Below are 17,058 nucleotides of genomic sequence, written 5' to 3'. Positions count from 1 at the left end.
TCTAATATTATATGCTTGCGAATTCACCGGAAAGAGTACACTTTTATTCAGATTAATTCTGAGACCAGAGAGCTTTTGAAATTCTGTGAGTGCTGCTAAGACTGCAGGCACAGAATTTTCTGGATCGATATATACAGTACCATGTCATCTGCATATAATGAGATTTTCTGTTCCAGTCCTTCTCTGCTAATCCCCTTTATCTGATCAGTATTTCGACAATGTATTGCCAGTGGTTCAATGGCAATTGCAAACAGCAGTGGTGACAAAGGGCATCCTTGTCTTGTGCCACGCTCTAGTTTAAAGTAGTCTGAGCAAATGTTATTGATGCAAACTGAAGCTTCTGGGTTAGTATACAGTAATTTAATCCATGCACAAATGTTCGGCCAAACCCAAACTTCTCCAAAATAGTAAAAGGTATTTCCATTCAATCATGTCGAATGCTTTTTCTGCATCCAATGATAATAATATTTCTGGGGTGTTTGATTTAGTTGGTGAGTATATTACATTAAACAGGCGTCGAAGATTTGAAGATAAGTGTCGGCCCCTAATAAATCCAGTTTGGTCTTGTGATATTACTGAGGGGAGCACTTTCTCCATCCTTCTAGCTATGATTTTAGAGAGTATTTTAACGTCGTTATTCAGAAGTGAAATTGGTCTGTATGATGCACATTGTAATAAGTCCTTATTTTGTTTTGGAAAGACAGTGATTAGTGCTTGGCGAAAGGTTTGTGGAAGAGATTGGTTATCTCTGGCTTCTGTAAATGTTGCTAATAGGAGGGGAGCTAGCTGAGCGGAGAATTTCTTGTAAAACTCTGCAGGGTAGCCGTCAGGGCCTGCTGCTTTTCCACCTTGGAGTGACTTTATAGCATCCAGTAATTCTGATAATGACAGAGGTTTATCGAGCTCCTCCACACTAATAGCGTCAATTTGTGGTATCTGTAATTTATCCAGAAATGCATTAGATTGTATATTGTCTTCTTTAAACTCAGTAGTATATAGGGATTTATAGTAGTCTCTAAAAGTGTACATTATATTTTTGTGTTCGATGATTTTATCTCCGTTCGTGTTAGTAATTACCGAGATTGCGCTATGCACATCTTGCTTGTGAATTTGTTGCGCTAAAAGCTTATTAGCTTTCTCTCCATGTTCATAAATACATACAATAATACTAATTATTATTACTAAATATTAGCCAACTTAAGTCCTGTTTAAGCATCACTTTTTAAAAAATTTACTCAAGATATTTTGATATTCCCATAATTACATAATTTTTAGCAAGACTGAGCAGGAGGTATAAAATTGAACAGGTTTATAATTAAAAGTGGTCAAAAAAAGGAATTATCAAGTGTAGAATAACTTACTAGAACTTGGGCTGCACTGTCTTTTAAAGTATACGTTAACTATGGCTTACGTGTGTTCTTAAAATGAGGACAGCAGTTTCAAAATGTCATTTTACATAGTGCGCATAACTAGTTTTAAAAGGCAGAACTTGATTTCAATCATTATTATTGTAAATGCTCCTAACTTAGAAATATATTTGAAAAAAGTAACTTTATCCATGCATCCATTGAACAGGAGGTCCATTTCATGGTCCTGTGCTATAGCCATAGCGTATCCTGGCAGCATCAGAAACAAAACATTGCCAGTTTGGATAGAATGCCAGTCCATTACAGGGTCAGTTTAGGCAATAGCAATAAAACTGACACTGGAAAAATAAGGAAACATCCAACAGACAGCAGGGCCAGTAATTGAACTGGAGGAGGTTAGGAGCACACGCTGATACGGCGCATTGCCGCACCCACCACAAGACAAACCAACTCATGATATCAGATTAGGGCCCAAGTACAACCATGCAATGGGTGACACCTCAGCACCACACTAGTTCAGATGGAATGGAACTGTGTGAGGTTTTTTTATGGTGGCTGGAGTGCCAATTCTGCCACCAACCCCCAGGTTTTTCCCTGCAGGTTGGAGGGCCTACATGAAGGACTGGATGCAGATTAACATCATACCCAGGATGAAGCAATTGCAGGTTAAGGGCCTTGCTCAAGGACCTAACGATTTAGATTCACTTTTGTCATTTATGGGATTTGAACCAGCAACCTTCCGATTGCCAGTGCAAATCCCTAGCCTCAAAGCTACCACACCACCACTAACGGAACTGGGGTCCATGGAAATATGAGACTGCAATGCTAAGCACTAGGCCACAAAATATGGCCTCATAGTACACTCTAAAACCAGCTTTTTCCATCTAAAAATATAGAAGAATATAGTAGAGTCAATTTACTGTATACAATTGTTTAAACTTAGGACTTTTGTAAGGCTTCACTCATAACCAGTTGAAATGAATCTATTTTTTGCATTTGTGTACTGCTTGTCAACCTTGGATTAACATTTAAGCAAAATTAAAATGTGCTTAGTGTATCAAGGGAACTGAGACACCAAAGTGTTTTTCCCCTAGCTACCATGCTAATAATTCTTTTACTCATACACTTGAATTTAGTCATTTTTTTTTGTAATTGTCTTTATTTTATCTGCTTTTAATCAATTTAATTCTATATTTAAAGTTTTAATTGAAATAACACATTTGTTTCTATCTCATGGTGTAGCAGCCGGCTGGGTCTGGCTAGCATTTAACTTATCAAATGATTTTTTCAATGAAACCTTAAGCTGTTTTATTATTATTTACTGATTTTTCACACAACTGGGTAAGGTTTTATCTCTTACTTGACTTTTAGTACTGATTGAGTCTTAACATCTTGTCAGTTAAGCAATGGAAGGGTTCAGAGGGTACCACTGTTAGGCTGTTGGACATCAGTTGGCTTTAAACTGGCCCAGGTACTCCTTCAAACACTGTTCCTAATACTAGAAAGCATGACCATACTTTATTGTCTCTTTAAATCCTGCTACCAGCATGCGAAGATGACATGTGTTTTTCCCTGAGTGTATAAAATACTTATGGAGTTCTGTTAATAGTCCACAATACTCTGATGTAACAGAAGTTACCAATAATTGGTATGGGTCAGCTCCATACACCCTGATTGCCAGAACCTTCAACAGCATACCTACGAATGAACCGTGACAAGTGAGGACACATATAGCCGGCAAGGGCTTGGTGCAAGTGTCTAGTTCTTTTATTTACAAAAACAAAACAAGCAGTGTCCCAAAGTGCTGACCAGATCTCTTCAGACAGATAATCCATAAAATAATGTGAAATGTGAATGTTAAAATGTTCAATAAATGTTCCAATAAAACCAAGTTTAAATGACAGGCAGAATCTACTTTTAAAACAGTCACGAGCCCTAATACCCTTTCTAAAATCTGGTGTCTCCTCAGCTTATCCCATCAGGGCTTTGTAGCAAGAAGAATCACTCTCAGACAGGTTCAGTCATCCTTTAAACCTAGGTTTGGGTTCCCACCATCAGTCCCTCAGTGTCCACTCTAAACCCCACTCACGTCTCCCTCAGCAAGTCCTTTGGTGCCCACCTGGGAGACACTGCGCGCCAGAGCCACTCCTACATCCCTGCGTTGCTCATTAGGAGTGCCCCTTCTCCTGTCCTGCTCTTGAGCACAGGCCTTGTCGCTTGCTTCCCTGGGGCATACTCCTGACCATCTGCCTCCTTTCTTCCCAGCACAGACTCTCTTGATTCTCAGTCTGTTCTCATGCCCTTACCTGCATTCCTTCTCTTCATTGTTCCTTCATTTTTTCCCTGCTCTCTTGTTCCCCTCCTCTGCTGTGTGGACTCCCTTTATATCCCCGCTTGTATACAGGTGCTGTCCTCCACCAGCTCTGAGGTGTGAATGAAGCACTTAACTGAAATGCTTTTGCATTTGCATATGAATGCACAATCAGCCAAGAACCCCAATCAATCTTGAAATGTTGTGTGCACGCTCACATGTGCAAATACACCAGTTTGGAGCCTGCACATTCTGGGACTCCCGATTATTTATTACAATTGTTCTTTGCCACGGACCTCTTATCACATGCACATTTTAAGTAAATGAACTACATCATACACATATACGCAATCTGTTAGCTACAGCCACTTTATCTTGTACTGCTGACCAGCATCACACAAAAGGCCACTTTCAAGAGACATTTACAATTAGATAGTAAAATGGCTAGTTCATTACACAATTTAAGTGCCTGTCACAAACCAATGTTCCACTGGCAAATGGAGCAGCTCTAGTTAGTTAAGTGAATAATGTCATGGTTTGACCAGAGTTTCATTCCTGGCTTCACTTTCTTTTCTTTATGTTTGCTTATTTTGATGCTTTTATGAACAACTTTTTATTTCTTTGTTATTGAATATGTTTTTGTTATCTTTCTGTTTGTGTTGTATTATATTTTCTCCAATATGTTGTTGTTTTTTTTAATTTTGCTTTATCTTATCATGCTAATACTGTTAATTATTTGGCTTGTGTTTCATATGTTGAGTCAAAGAAGCTGAGGCCCCATTCGTGCTGCAGCTGTGGGATTATCTTTGGCATATATAGAGCCTGAAATGCCTCAAAATTAACTCCTGTAAGTGTAATAGTATCTCATTACAGTATTACAGTAGCTCATTGTTTTATTTTAGTTTTTTAGTATATGTTTGTGTCATGCCTATGGTATCTTCTATCACCTGGGACACTGCTAGTCATATTAAGTGACAGACTAGGACAAAGAGGACATAAACAACAATCCTGGAGCAATTTTTATTCACAAACAGTCAAAAGTTCAGCAGTGTTCTAAAAGTGCAGAGTATTTCAAAAAATAATCCTCAATAAAATAATGTCTATGTGGAAGTTAAAATCCATCAATCCATAAATCCAATAAATAGGCTAAAATCAGAATAAAAGCAAAGTCAAAATCAGCTTATATATCTTGTTCTTGCCTTTTGAGCCCCAGCACATCTCTCTTCTGCTCCCCATCCTGGGGTGCCTGGCAGAGTCAAGACAAAAACAAGCATGCCAACCTTCATCGGCTCTTGTTCCTACCACCATGCTTTTCGTATGTAGGGACCCCATCAGCCCTATTCCCTCTTTCCTCCACCATCTTTCAGTGTACAAAAGATGACCATCAAAGCAATCTGCTGCTCCTGGTCTTCTAATGCTCAACAGGAGAAAACCTACCCCGGAGCACCATTCCTCTCTCTCTTTCTTAGTGCAACCTGACTGCCTCACCTTCTTTCCTCCACACCAGCTTAACCCTGATCCTGGCATTCTATCTCTCTTGTTGTCTCTCTCTTGGTTGTATACCCATTCTTTACACAAGAACATAGAACATTAGAAATTGGACGCATTTGTTTAGCTGATAGCTAAACTGTGTCAATATCTCAGCCAGATTTTACTTAAAGGTTATTAAGGTTTATGCTTCAACTATTTGACTCAGTAGTTTGTTCCAGAGTCCCACAACTCTTTGCGTAAAGACGTGCTTTCAGGCTTCAGTTTTAAATGCACTTCCCTTTTCCACTGATGCACTTGAGTACATGATTCTCCCTTAAACTGAAAGATTGTATCTGGATCTACTTTATCAACACCTTTGGGGACTTTAAATACTGTACCTGAATTAGTTTCCCACAAAGTCTCCTCTGCTCGAGACTAAACAGATTTAATTCTCTGAGTCTCTGAGTGTAGGACATGTCTTGAAGTCCTGGGATGCATCTGGTTGCTCTCCTTTGCACAGCTTCAAGTGCTGTTATGTCTTTCTTGTACTGTGGTGACCACGCACAATGTGGTCTTACCAATGCATTATATATTCTGAGCATAATGTTCCTAGACTTAAAGTCAAATGTTTTTATGATATAACCTAACATTTTAATTGTCTTTTTAATCGCTTCTGTGTACTGCCAAGCCAATGAAAATGTTGCATCAACATAAACACCTAAATCCTTTTCAGTGGTGGCTTCCTGTAAGACAATGTCTTCCATCTTGTATTTATAATTGATGTTCCTTTTGCCCATGTGTAGCACTTTGCACTTTCTATATTAAACTGTATTTTCCAGGTGTTCACCCAATTCTGAAGGTTGTCCAGGTCATTTTGATTTCTGTTTGCTGCCTCCTCAGTGTCTACCATTCTACCAGTTTTAGTGTCATCTGAGAATATGACAAGTTTACTGACTACATCCATCCATCCATCCATTATTCAACCCACTATATCCTAACTACAGGGTCACGGGGGTCTGCTGGAGCCAATCCCAGCAAACACAGGGCGCAAGGCAGGAAACAAACCCCGAGCAGGGCTCCAGCCCACTGCAGTTACTCACTACAGTATACCAGAATCAATGTCATTAATATAAATCAGAAAAAGAAATGGTCCAAGGACAGACTCCTGAGAGACTCCACTGATGACCTCATTACATGTGGTACATTTTCCTCTTATCTGTACTCTTTGTCTCCTGCCAGCTAACCAACTAGAGACCCAGTTCTGTAGGTTACCTCTGATGCCTACAGCTTCTAGTTTCAGAATCAATTGTTGGTGTTGGACTGTATCAAAGGCTTTTTGAAAGTCTAGGTAAATTATGTTGTATGCTTTGTTTTTGCCAACTATTCAGTTGCTTCTTCAAAAAAATCATAAAAGACTGTTTTTGCAGGACTTTTCTCTAATAAACCCATGCTGGCTCCTATTTAGAATATTATTTTCATTTAGGCAATTTTTAAATTTATCTCTTATAGTTTTCATTATTTTTCATGGCACAGAAGTAAGGCTAATTATTTTGTAATTACTAGTATCCATTTTGTCTTGCTTCTTGAAAACTGTAGTCACATTTGCAACTTTCCTGTTCTCAGGTGCTTCTCTTTTCTGAAGTGACTGCTGAATATGACAAATATGGGTTTATAGATGACATTTTTTTAAATTTCTTTAAATACAATTGGTAAAATCCTGTCAAGACCAGGGGCCTCATGCATAAACGGTGCATACCCACAGAAATGTTGCGTAAGAAGGTTTTCACATTCAAATCATAATGTATAAAACCTACACTTGGCATAAAGCCACGCACATTTCCACAGTACCTCATACCCTGTCGTACGCAAGTTCTCCGCTTGGTTTTGCAGACTGGCGGCACCCAGCATCAAAGCAGTGCTACTGTTCCTGTGTGGTTACTCTTTATTTTCCTGACGCGGTTTTATAAATACACTGAAACTAACCGCATATTGTTTATTAGTGTAATGCATCTGATTGTAATTAACTTGTAAAAATATAATGGTCCAGGGAATAGCCATAGTATTCCAAATACCATAACTGCTTTAGCGTTGTTACTCTCACTGCACCTTTTTTTTCGTCTTTCAGCTGCTCCCGTTAGGTGTTGCCACATCAGATCATCTTTTTCCATATTACTCTCACTGCTCCACTCGGAGTATTTATATCACTGTATCTGAGTGGGGAATCACAGCAGCAGCTGATCAGAAAGAGAATTATCGGGATACAGCATCAAGCACATGCTGCCTCAACCACGGCAAAACGCTTCAGAGACTTTCCTGTACGGACCTCGTGGTACAGAAACATTTTCATCCCAAGAACTTTAAACAATCAATCAGTCCATCAAGTGCTCCTTGTAGAACTGTTTGTACTTAAAAATACAATCACCTCACTGTAAACTTGCACTACAGTTATAATATTGCACAACCTGCGCCACTTTATAAAGCGTGTATTTACATATGATGACGATATCATTTTTAAGATGAAATACAGCAAAATATGTTGATTATATTATATACTAGCAGAATACCCGCGCTTCGCAGCGGAGAAGTAGTGTGTTAAAGAAGTTATGAAAAAGAAAAGCAAACATTTTAAAAATAACGTAAGATGATTGTTAATGTAATTTTTTTGTCATTGATATGAGTGTTGTTGTCATATCTATCTATTTATATATATCTGTATATATATATATATATATATATAGCAAAATACCTGCATTGGCAGCGAGAAGTAAAAAGAAAAGGAAACATTTTAATAATAACGTAACATGATTGACAATGTAATTGTTTTGTCATTGTCATGAGTGTTGCTGGCATATATATATATATATATATATATATTGTCGCAGTAGGGGGCACTAGTGCTCCCTTGAACCCTCAGGTACCACGCCAAACACCTGGTAAAACTGCCACAATAATTATATTTATTATAATAATGTGCACCAAGCACCCTCCACTCCACTATATTCATCAATCACAATAACAATAATAAATCAGTAATAATCACAATCCTCCACTCCCAGACGCGTTGCCCTCCTACCACCCAGCTCAGCTCATTGTCTGGGAGTTCCCAGAGTCCTTTTATTCCTCCTGACCCGGAAGTCTTTCTGCCCAACAGTTCCACAAGTTCTTATTCCTTCCGGGTCAGGGTAAACAATACTTTTCTTCACCCCGGAAGCCCGTCGCTCTTCCTGTGACGAACTTCCGGGTCATGGTGCCCAAATGAGTCCATTGGCCTCCCGACAGCGACTCCCAGTGGCCCCAAGGTATCCAGCAGGGCTGTGTATAAAAACTACATAGTCCATGAGGCCCTGCTGGAATTGGGCCCGTGATATGCTCTCGGAGAGCTCCTCCTAGCGCCAGGGGTGAGGGCCGGAGTAAAATGCCGCAATCCACCACATATATATATATATATATATATATATATATATATATATATATATATATATATATATACACACACACAGACACATATATAAACATATATATACATATACATACATATATATATATACATCTATACACATATATATACACAGTTATATATATATACATATACACACATACATATATATACACATACTGTATATATATACACACACACACATACATACATACTGTATATACACATATACATATCTACATATATACTGTATATACACATATATATACAAATCTACATATATATATCTACATCTATACTAATAAAAGGCAAAGCCCTCACTCAGTCACTCACTGACTCACTCACTCACTGACTCATCACTAATTCTCCAACTTCCCGTGTGGGTGGAAGGCTGAAATTTGGCAGGTTCATTCCTTACAGCTTCCTTGCAAAAGTTGGGCAGGTTTTATATCGAAATTCTACGCGTAATGGTCATAACTGGAAGCTGTTTTTCTCCATTTACTGTAATGGAGATGAGCTTGAACGCCGTGGGGGCGGAGTTTCGTGTGACATCATCACGCCTTCACGTAATCACGCAGTACATAGAAAACCAGGAAGACCTCCAAAAAGCGCTGAAGAAAACATGCATTATATAATTTAGAAGGCAGCGAAACAATAAGAAGCGAGTGAGTGACATATAAAACCATATTTGAGTTCTGCTACTTCGGAAACAAAGCACGATGTAAACCTACACTTTAAATTAAGTTCATAGACAGGCTGCTGCTGGCGTTTGTAATTTAGTGCCTGCCCATATAAGGCCGTCCGTCAGCGGCAATCCAATAGCAAACTCTCACTAAACATTCACGGGTTAAGGACTGTGCTTATGCAGAGGAAGATGAGATGGTTAGGGTGGTGTATTGCTACAAACTCAGCGAAACTGCGAGAGAAAGTTTTAAGTGCCAGGACTAAGGTAACATTAAATACAGCCATGGACATAGCACGAGATGGCACCAGCACAACTGGGAACCTTCGATGCATGTACACCGAGCGACTCACGTGAACTGACGCAGTGCACAGATAAAAAGCAACAGTTCCAAAGAGCTGAACAAAACCGAATTACACAATTGAAAAGGCAGCAAAAAATATGAAGCGTCTGATACATACAAGCATATTCATAAATCCAGCTACTGCGGAAATAAAGCACACGGTGGAAAAAGTTAATGTCCCGCTAAAGGAAGACTGACTGACTCATCACTAATTCTCCAACTTCCCGTGTAGGTAGAAGGCTGAAATTTGGTAGGGTTATTCCTTACTGAAAGTCATGTTAAGTTATTTTTAAAATGTTCCCTTTTCTTTTTCTAGCTTTTTAACACACTACTTCTCCTGCGATACACGGGTATATACATATGTATATATATATCCCGATCTACATACTCGAATAATGGATACTTTATTCGCCATCAATGATTGTTTTGGTAAAGCCATACTCAGTGTATTCATTAGATGAACGGTAAAAAAGGAGGATGACTTATTGAGGCATGCAAGCAAAACCACAATAGCACGCGGGCTCGATGTACGAAAAAATATATCTTTTCAAGTTCTATTTACTCCATATGTGCCAAACTCAAGGCCCGCAGGCAACATTCGCCCGGCGTAATTATATCCGGCCCGCGAGATCATTTTATATACTGTATTATTGTTATTAATGGCCTGGGGATATGAAGCACTGGTAACACAATAAACTACAGATCCCATAATGCAGCACTTCAGCTGCCTTGCCGAACACTTACCGCCTCCCCGCCGTCTCTTCAGTCATTTCCTTACTTTGCGAAGGAAGCAGCTTTCTCAGAGCTTCTGCACTGTTTTATAAACGAACGATATATAAGAAAGTCCTTTTTCCTTGCTTCGCCAACGAAGCAGACTTTTTATTTAATCCACGGGTTCTCCGCTGTTTCATTGTTCATTTATTACGATTTTTATAGTTATTGTGTAGGTTTTATTTAATCCACGGGTTCTCTTCTGTGTTCATTGCGGTGTCTTCTTTCGTTTACGAGCTTCGCCAAGGAAGCAGCTTTCTCACAGCTTCTGCACTGTTTTAAAAACGAACGACATATAAGAAAGTCCTTTTTCCTTGCTTCACCAACGAAGCAACCTTTTTATTTAATTCACGGGTTCTCTTCTATTTTATTGTTCATTTGTTACGATTGTTACAGTTATTGTGTAGGTTTTATTTAATCCACGGGTTCTCTTCTGTGTTCACTGCGGTGTCTTCTTTCGTTTACGACCTTCGCCAAGAAATCAGAAACTTACAACCACCGAAACTTTGTAACGGCACAAGACTTCAGGTCACATCTCTACAAAACAACCTAATTGAAGCAACTATATTTACCGGCAGTGCCACAGGTGACACAGTTTTTATTCCTTGCATCCCCGTTATACCATCTAATCTCCCATTTCAATTCAAACACGTTCAATTTTCAGTAAGGATCTGCTTCGCAATGACAATTAATAAGTCTCAGGGACAAACACTACAAAAGGTTGGCATTGATTTGAGGCGGGATTGCTTTTCACATGGCCAACTGTATGTTGCATGCTCAAGAGTGAGCTCAGCACACAGCTTAGTCATATTACAACCAGAGGGCCGAACTGACAACGTGGTATACAGAGAGATCCTTAACAATTAATTTTTTACATATTTTCGTTCTAAAAATGTCTAAAAGTCTAAAAATGTTTACTTTTTTATTAATAAAAATATTCAGACAGTATTTCACCGCTGCGAAGCGCGGGTATTTTGCTAGTTGTCAATATACAGTAATTGTTTTGTGAGTGTTATTGAATGTTGCTGTCATCAAGGATTTGATTATCATTATTTGTTTCAATCAGGGTCGTATTTGTACGATGTGTTGTGTTCAAGTTACATTCCGTGTTTGTCAATCGTTGTAAAGATAAGAGGTTTCATTCATCAATTAGTTTCTTACTGCATCAATAAACAGCTCGTCTTCCTCTTTATCTGAGATGTGACAAACTGCATGCACAGGGTTTTTTTTTACACTGTCTTCCTTTAGCGGACATTCACTTTTTCCACCGTGTGCTTTGTTTCCGCAGTAGCTGCACTTATGAATATGATTGTATGTATCAGACGCTTCATATTTTTTTGCTGCCTTCTCAATTGTGTAATTCGGTTTTTGTTCAGCACTCTTTGGAACTGTTGCTTTTTGTCTGTGCACTGCGTCAGTTCACGTGAGCCGCTTGGTGTTCTTGCATCAAAGGTTGCCAGCTGTGCTGGTGCCATCTCGTGTAATGTCCCGGCACTTAAAAGTTTCAATGAGTTTGTGCCAAACACCACCCTGACCATCTTATCTTCCTCTGCATAAGCACAGTCCTTCACCCGTGAATATTTACCGGCAGTGTTTGTATTGGATTGCCGCTGATGGACGGCCTTATATGGGCAGGCACTAAATTACAAACGCTAGTGGCAGCCTGTCTATGAACTTAATTTAATATAAACTTACGGTTCATGCCGTGCTTTGTTTCCGCAATAGCTGTACTTATGAATATGGTTGTATGCATCATTTGCTTCATAATGTTTTTCTGCCTTCTCAATTGTGAAATGGCGTTTTGTGCTCATCGCTGTTTGGAGTTCTTCCTTGTTCTCTACGTACTTACGTAGGAGGCGTGATGATGTCACATGAAACTCCGCCCCCCACGGCCATCTCCAACTCAACTCCATTACATTATATGGAGAAAAATAGCTTCCAGTTATGACCCTTACGTGTAGAATTTCGAAATGAAACCTGCCCAACTTTTGTAAGTAAGCTGTAAGGAATAAGCCTGCCAAATTTCAGCCTTCTACCTACACGGGAAGTTGGAGAATTAGTGATGAGTGAGTGAGTGAGTGAGGGCTTTGCCTTTTATTAGTATAGATATAAAACATTAAGTTCATTTAAATAATCTGTATTGTTAATAACTAAACATGTGAGGACACGGTTCCGCAGCGCTAGCTAGTTCACGGAATGATCCTACCTTGTGCTGTATTCTTTCTGGGGCTGACGCGATACTGGAAGGATAGATGGATACAATAATTAAACATGTACTACAAAGATATTTCAATGTTCCTTAAAAGTTATGAAGAATCATCGTTGTAAGCTTACAGATGGCTTAACGTCTATTACAGAGCTGATTGTGTGGCAACTGGGTATTTGGAGAAAGAAAAGTAAGGACAGGAATTGGAGATTAGTACATTTGAAAGAGATAGTACTGCTACAATAATTTCATCGAAGGTCGCACACAATTACGCACCGTGTTCCCCTGTTTAATGACATGCTGTAACTCCTATCATCATGAAAAAGATACCACGTATACATCTTAGTATTTTAATTATTCAGAGAGCTGTAATATCATGAATGTAATGGATTCTGTGTCCTATCGGAGAAAGAGAAAGAGGAAGCATGTAGTGATTCACACACATAGAGCAAAAGATCAAATACAAAACAAAACATTTAATGTGTGTCACGTACGTGCGAATAGGAGACCGCGGACGGACCTTAACACGCTACGGAAGACGATAGCCGGCAGGGAGTGGCGGGTACTAACCTTTCTCCTTTGCTTTCTTGCAGAAAAAAAGACGCTCCGCCACCATAAGCCTCTTTTTCCCTCAGCACGTTACTTCCTCCCTTCCTCCGCCATTGTTCCTGACGTCATCAATCCCATCTTCCCTCACGGTTCCTTCCCAGCATTCCTCCACTTCCGGCTCCTCCTACATAAAATGGCCGCCGACGCCATCTTCGACGTCGCGCATATGAATCTGTTTGTGTTTATATTTTGACCTTTTTTTTTTGACTGAATTGTGGATTTTTCTGCAATATACGGGGCTGGAAACCCCAAACCTTTATGCTGCTTGTTGTTGCATCTTTTACACGTGCTACTTTAATTACGATGGGATTTAAGAAACTAGTAAATTAAATGATGTTAAGATGAAGTTTATGATGTTCTACTTTAATGAGAAAATAAACTATGTGATTAAAGTGAAAATTTCCAGACTGAAGTTAACATTTCGTGCTTTTTTCCTACTGTGTGCCTTTTTTTTCCTCTGTACCCTAATAAGCTTTCATATGACACTCAGATGGTGGGCTAAGTCTCACCTTTTCACGGCGACTTTGATATGTGACAACTTGTTTTTTATGTTGGGCACTGTGTGACTTTGTGAACATGAGCTTTCAAGTTTCTCCAACACGCTATGTCACTCGATCATCTTCCTTTTGTTGATTATACCACTGTTTAAACCAACAAATAGTATGCTTTTCTTTGCTTCCACTTGGTATTTGCTGAAATTCTTATATTTTCCCTCTTGCTTTTGCCATTGCCTTTTCACAGAACGCTGAGCTCAAAGGCTATTTATATTGATTTGCATATTCAAAGAAGCGTAATTCTGGGAGGAGACGGGGTGGGACAGAAGGCGTGTGCACGTGCGTTACTTTTCACGTTGATCGGGATTTATGGAGCAGAAGAATGCGGAAGTTGGCGAACGCACAGATTTATGCATCTGGATTTTTCTGTGCGTAAACACATTTTGGCTTTTGTGCTTACATCATGTTGTAATGTGAATATTACGCACGGCATTATGCATGAGGCCCCAGGAGTTTTATTCGTCTTCAACATATTGAGGGCTTGAAGCACATCTGACTCTTCTATTTTAAAATCTGTGAACTCAGAGTTTGTTTTTAGTTCTGCATGAGGCATTCCATTTGTTTCTTCTTATATAAATACAGCGGTACCTTGGTTTCTAAGCATATTTTTTCTGGAAACATGCTTGTAATCCAAAGCACTTGTATATCAAAGTGAATTTCCCCTTATGAAATAATGGTAACTCAGATGATTTATTCTACAATCCAAAAATATTCATATAAAAATGTTTAATACAAAATATAAAGTAAAAATACATAAAACAAATTGACCTGCACTTTACCTTTGAAAATAAACGTGGCTGGTGTGAGTGAGACAAGAAAGAGGAGAGGAGGAAAAGGGTTATTGTGGAGGACAACTTTCACTATAACTAACGGAATCACTGCTACCTGTTGGCTCATTGAAATCTTTTTCTTTTTTTGTGACTTTAACAAGGAACCTATCCAATGACAGTTGATTTTGCCTCCTTTTGAGGATTTCGCGGAAATGTGACATTGTATTGTCGTTAAACAGATTCATCACTTGCACTGCTACAGCCTTATTCAGGTGGTGCTTTCTACAAATTTTTTTTGTTGTAGTACAGTTACCAAAGAACCGTCACTACACTTGGACAAAAAATAAAAAAATGCTTTACGCACACACACGTGGTCACAATGCTATAGTAAACAGTATACGCTCATATGGATGTTGACTATATGAGTGAGGCACGTCGACTGAGACCGAGGATGGGAGAGGATTACCCACAATCCTGCAGTGAGAGAGAGAGAGAAGAACTATCGGCTCAGTCGTGATCACGTGACACTCGGCAGACAAGTATTGCAAGACTTCGCTTGTTTATCAAGTTAAAATTTATTAAAAATTTTGGTTCGTCTTGCAAAACACTTGGACACCAAGTTTCAATGTTTTCTCCATTCATGACTCTAGGGTTTCTTAAATTCATTTGTATCATCTTTTCACAGGAGTAGTAGAGAAAAAAATGCTTGCTGTTCATTTTGGCTTCTCTAACAATCTTCATTTCAGTTTCTCTTTTGACATTTCAAATGCTTTTTTTGACCAATTGGTGTAGTTTCCTGTATTCTGCTAAGTCACAATTACCAGGCTTTTAAAAAAAATTCTTTTTCAGTGTTACTTTTTAAAATAATACTCTCATTTATCCATTTTGTTAAGTCTTTCTGTTTTATTGCTTTTTAGTAAAAACTTATTTTGAGACTGGATCAGAAAAAACTCCGGAAGTGACACCAATTGCAATTTATAGTTGCTGAGGTCTTGCTTTCCCATTTGATGTTTTTAAAATACTTCCTCATCTCCATAAAGTCTGCTTTCCTCAAGTTATAGGTCTTTGTTTTGATGTGTATTTATGTGTTTTCAAAGCTTATCTCAAATTTTACCATGCTGTGATCACTGTTGCTTAAAGTATTAGTAACTTCTGTTCATTGTTACTCTATCTTTATTGTTTACTCTTTTGTATTCCTGACAGGATCTTCCCAATCAATGTTTGGAAAGTTAAAATCACCCATGACCACAACACCCTCTTTGTTGCACATCTGTCTTATTTGATTAAATAATATGTTATTATCTAACATATCAGAATTTAGTGATCTGTATCAAACTTTTGTATCTTCCTTACTAGCTTAACCCGCAGTGATCCTGACAAGCATCCTTCTTACATCTTGAACATGTGGGCCTGAACATTATTTTTCACATACAGTATAGTGCCACACCCCCTCCTTTCCTTCCTTGTTCACTAATATTATCTTCCTCTGCGTCACTCTCATTTAGCCATGACTCGATAATTATTACAATATCATAGTCCCAAGTCAATACTGTTGCCTCTGGTTCATCCATTTTATTTCTAATGCTTCTTGCAATAAGGAGTAAACATTTTAGCTGAGGAAAGTCACTTTTTCTGTTTTAAGCCGAGTTTTCTTTCGGTCTGGTTGACTGTTTTTGGTATCTTCCTCAGTTTTTATCCCCACATAATATAGTTTAAATGTCTACACACTTCCCTGAAGATTATTACTCCTAAAAAAACGTGTCCCTTTCTCATGTAAATATAGTCCATCTTGTTGATAAAGGAAATGTTTAAGGTAAAAGGCATTCCAATAGCAGAGAAAAGTAAAACCTTCTTGTTCACACCATGCTTTCATCCATGCATCATTGCTGAATATTAATATATTTATCAATCTTACTTTCTTGACTCCTTTCAATTTTTCTCTTGAGTTTTCAATCTTCCAGCCATCTCACTCTCGGACCCTTTTTAATACCCAGTGGCTGTAGGTACGCAAAAGGATCCACAGAGCCTCCCTGAAGGATGGCTGCTCTAACTGCATTTGTGCATGATCTCTTCATCAATTTCTTTGTAGCCACATGGATTTCCCCCCGCAAACCTACACTCATGGTGTCTAATCTGCTCCTTTGTCTTTAAAAACCTGACACCACCACAAATCCCAAAATGCACTTCACTTCAGTAAGTTATTGTTTTTGATTGTGTTTTTTGAACACTCTGCTCTTGTTAAAATTTTTGCTTTTGGATTTTGTATTTAGTCTTTTTTTTTTCTTGAGAATCTTTTTGTAGTTTGATTATTTTTTCTACTCCTCTGTGAATAAACTCTACTATTATTAAGAAACTCTAGTGTTTTGTATTTTTGTTTTCTTTATGCCAGGGGTTTTCACAGCTCTCCTCTCAATTTTTCACTTTGTAGGTGTGGCCTTCTTTGAGTGTGCATGCCACAAGTCTGCTTAAAACTTTCAGTTCCTTACCTATGTTATGTTTCTAGGCCGTATTAAAGTTGTGTAAGACATAATTTTTTGAG

This window comes from Polypterus senegalus, chromosome 1, assembly GCF_016835505.1.
Source record: "Polypterus senegalus isolate Bchr_013 chromosome 1, ASM1683550v1, whole genome shotgun sequence".
Lineage (NCBI taxonomy): Eukaryota > Metazoa > Chordata > Cladistia > Polypteriformes > Polypteridae > Polypterus > Polypterus senegalus.
The sequence above is the reverse complement of the archived record's forward strand: the minus strand, read 5'-3'. Positions refer to the sequence as shown.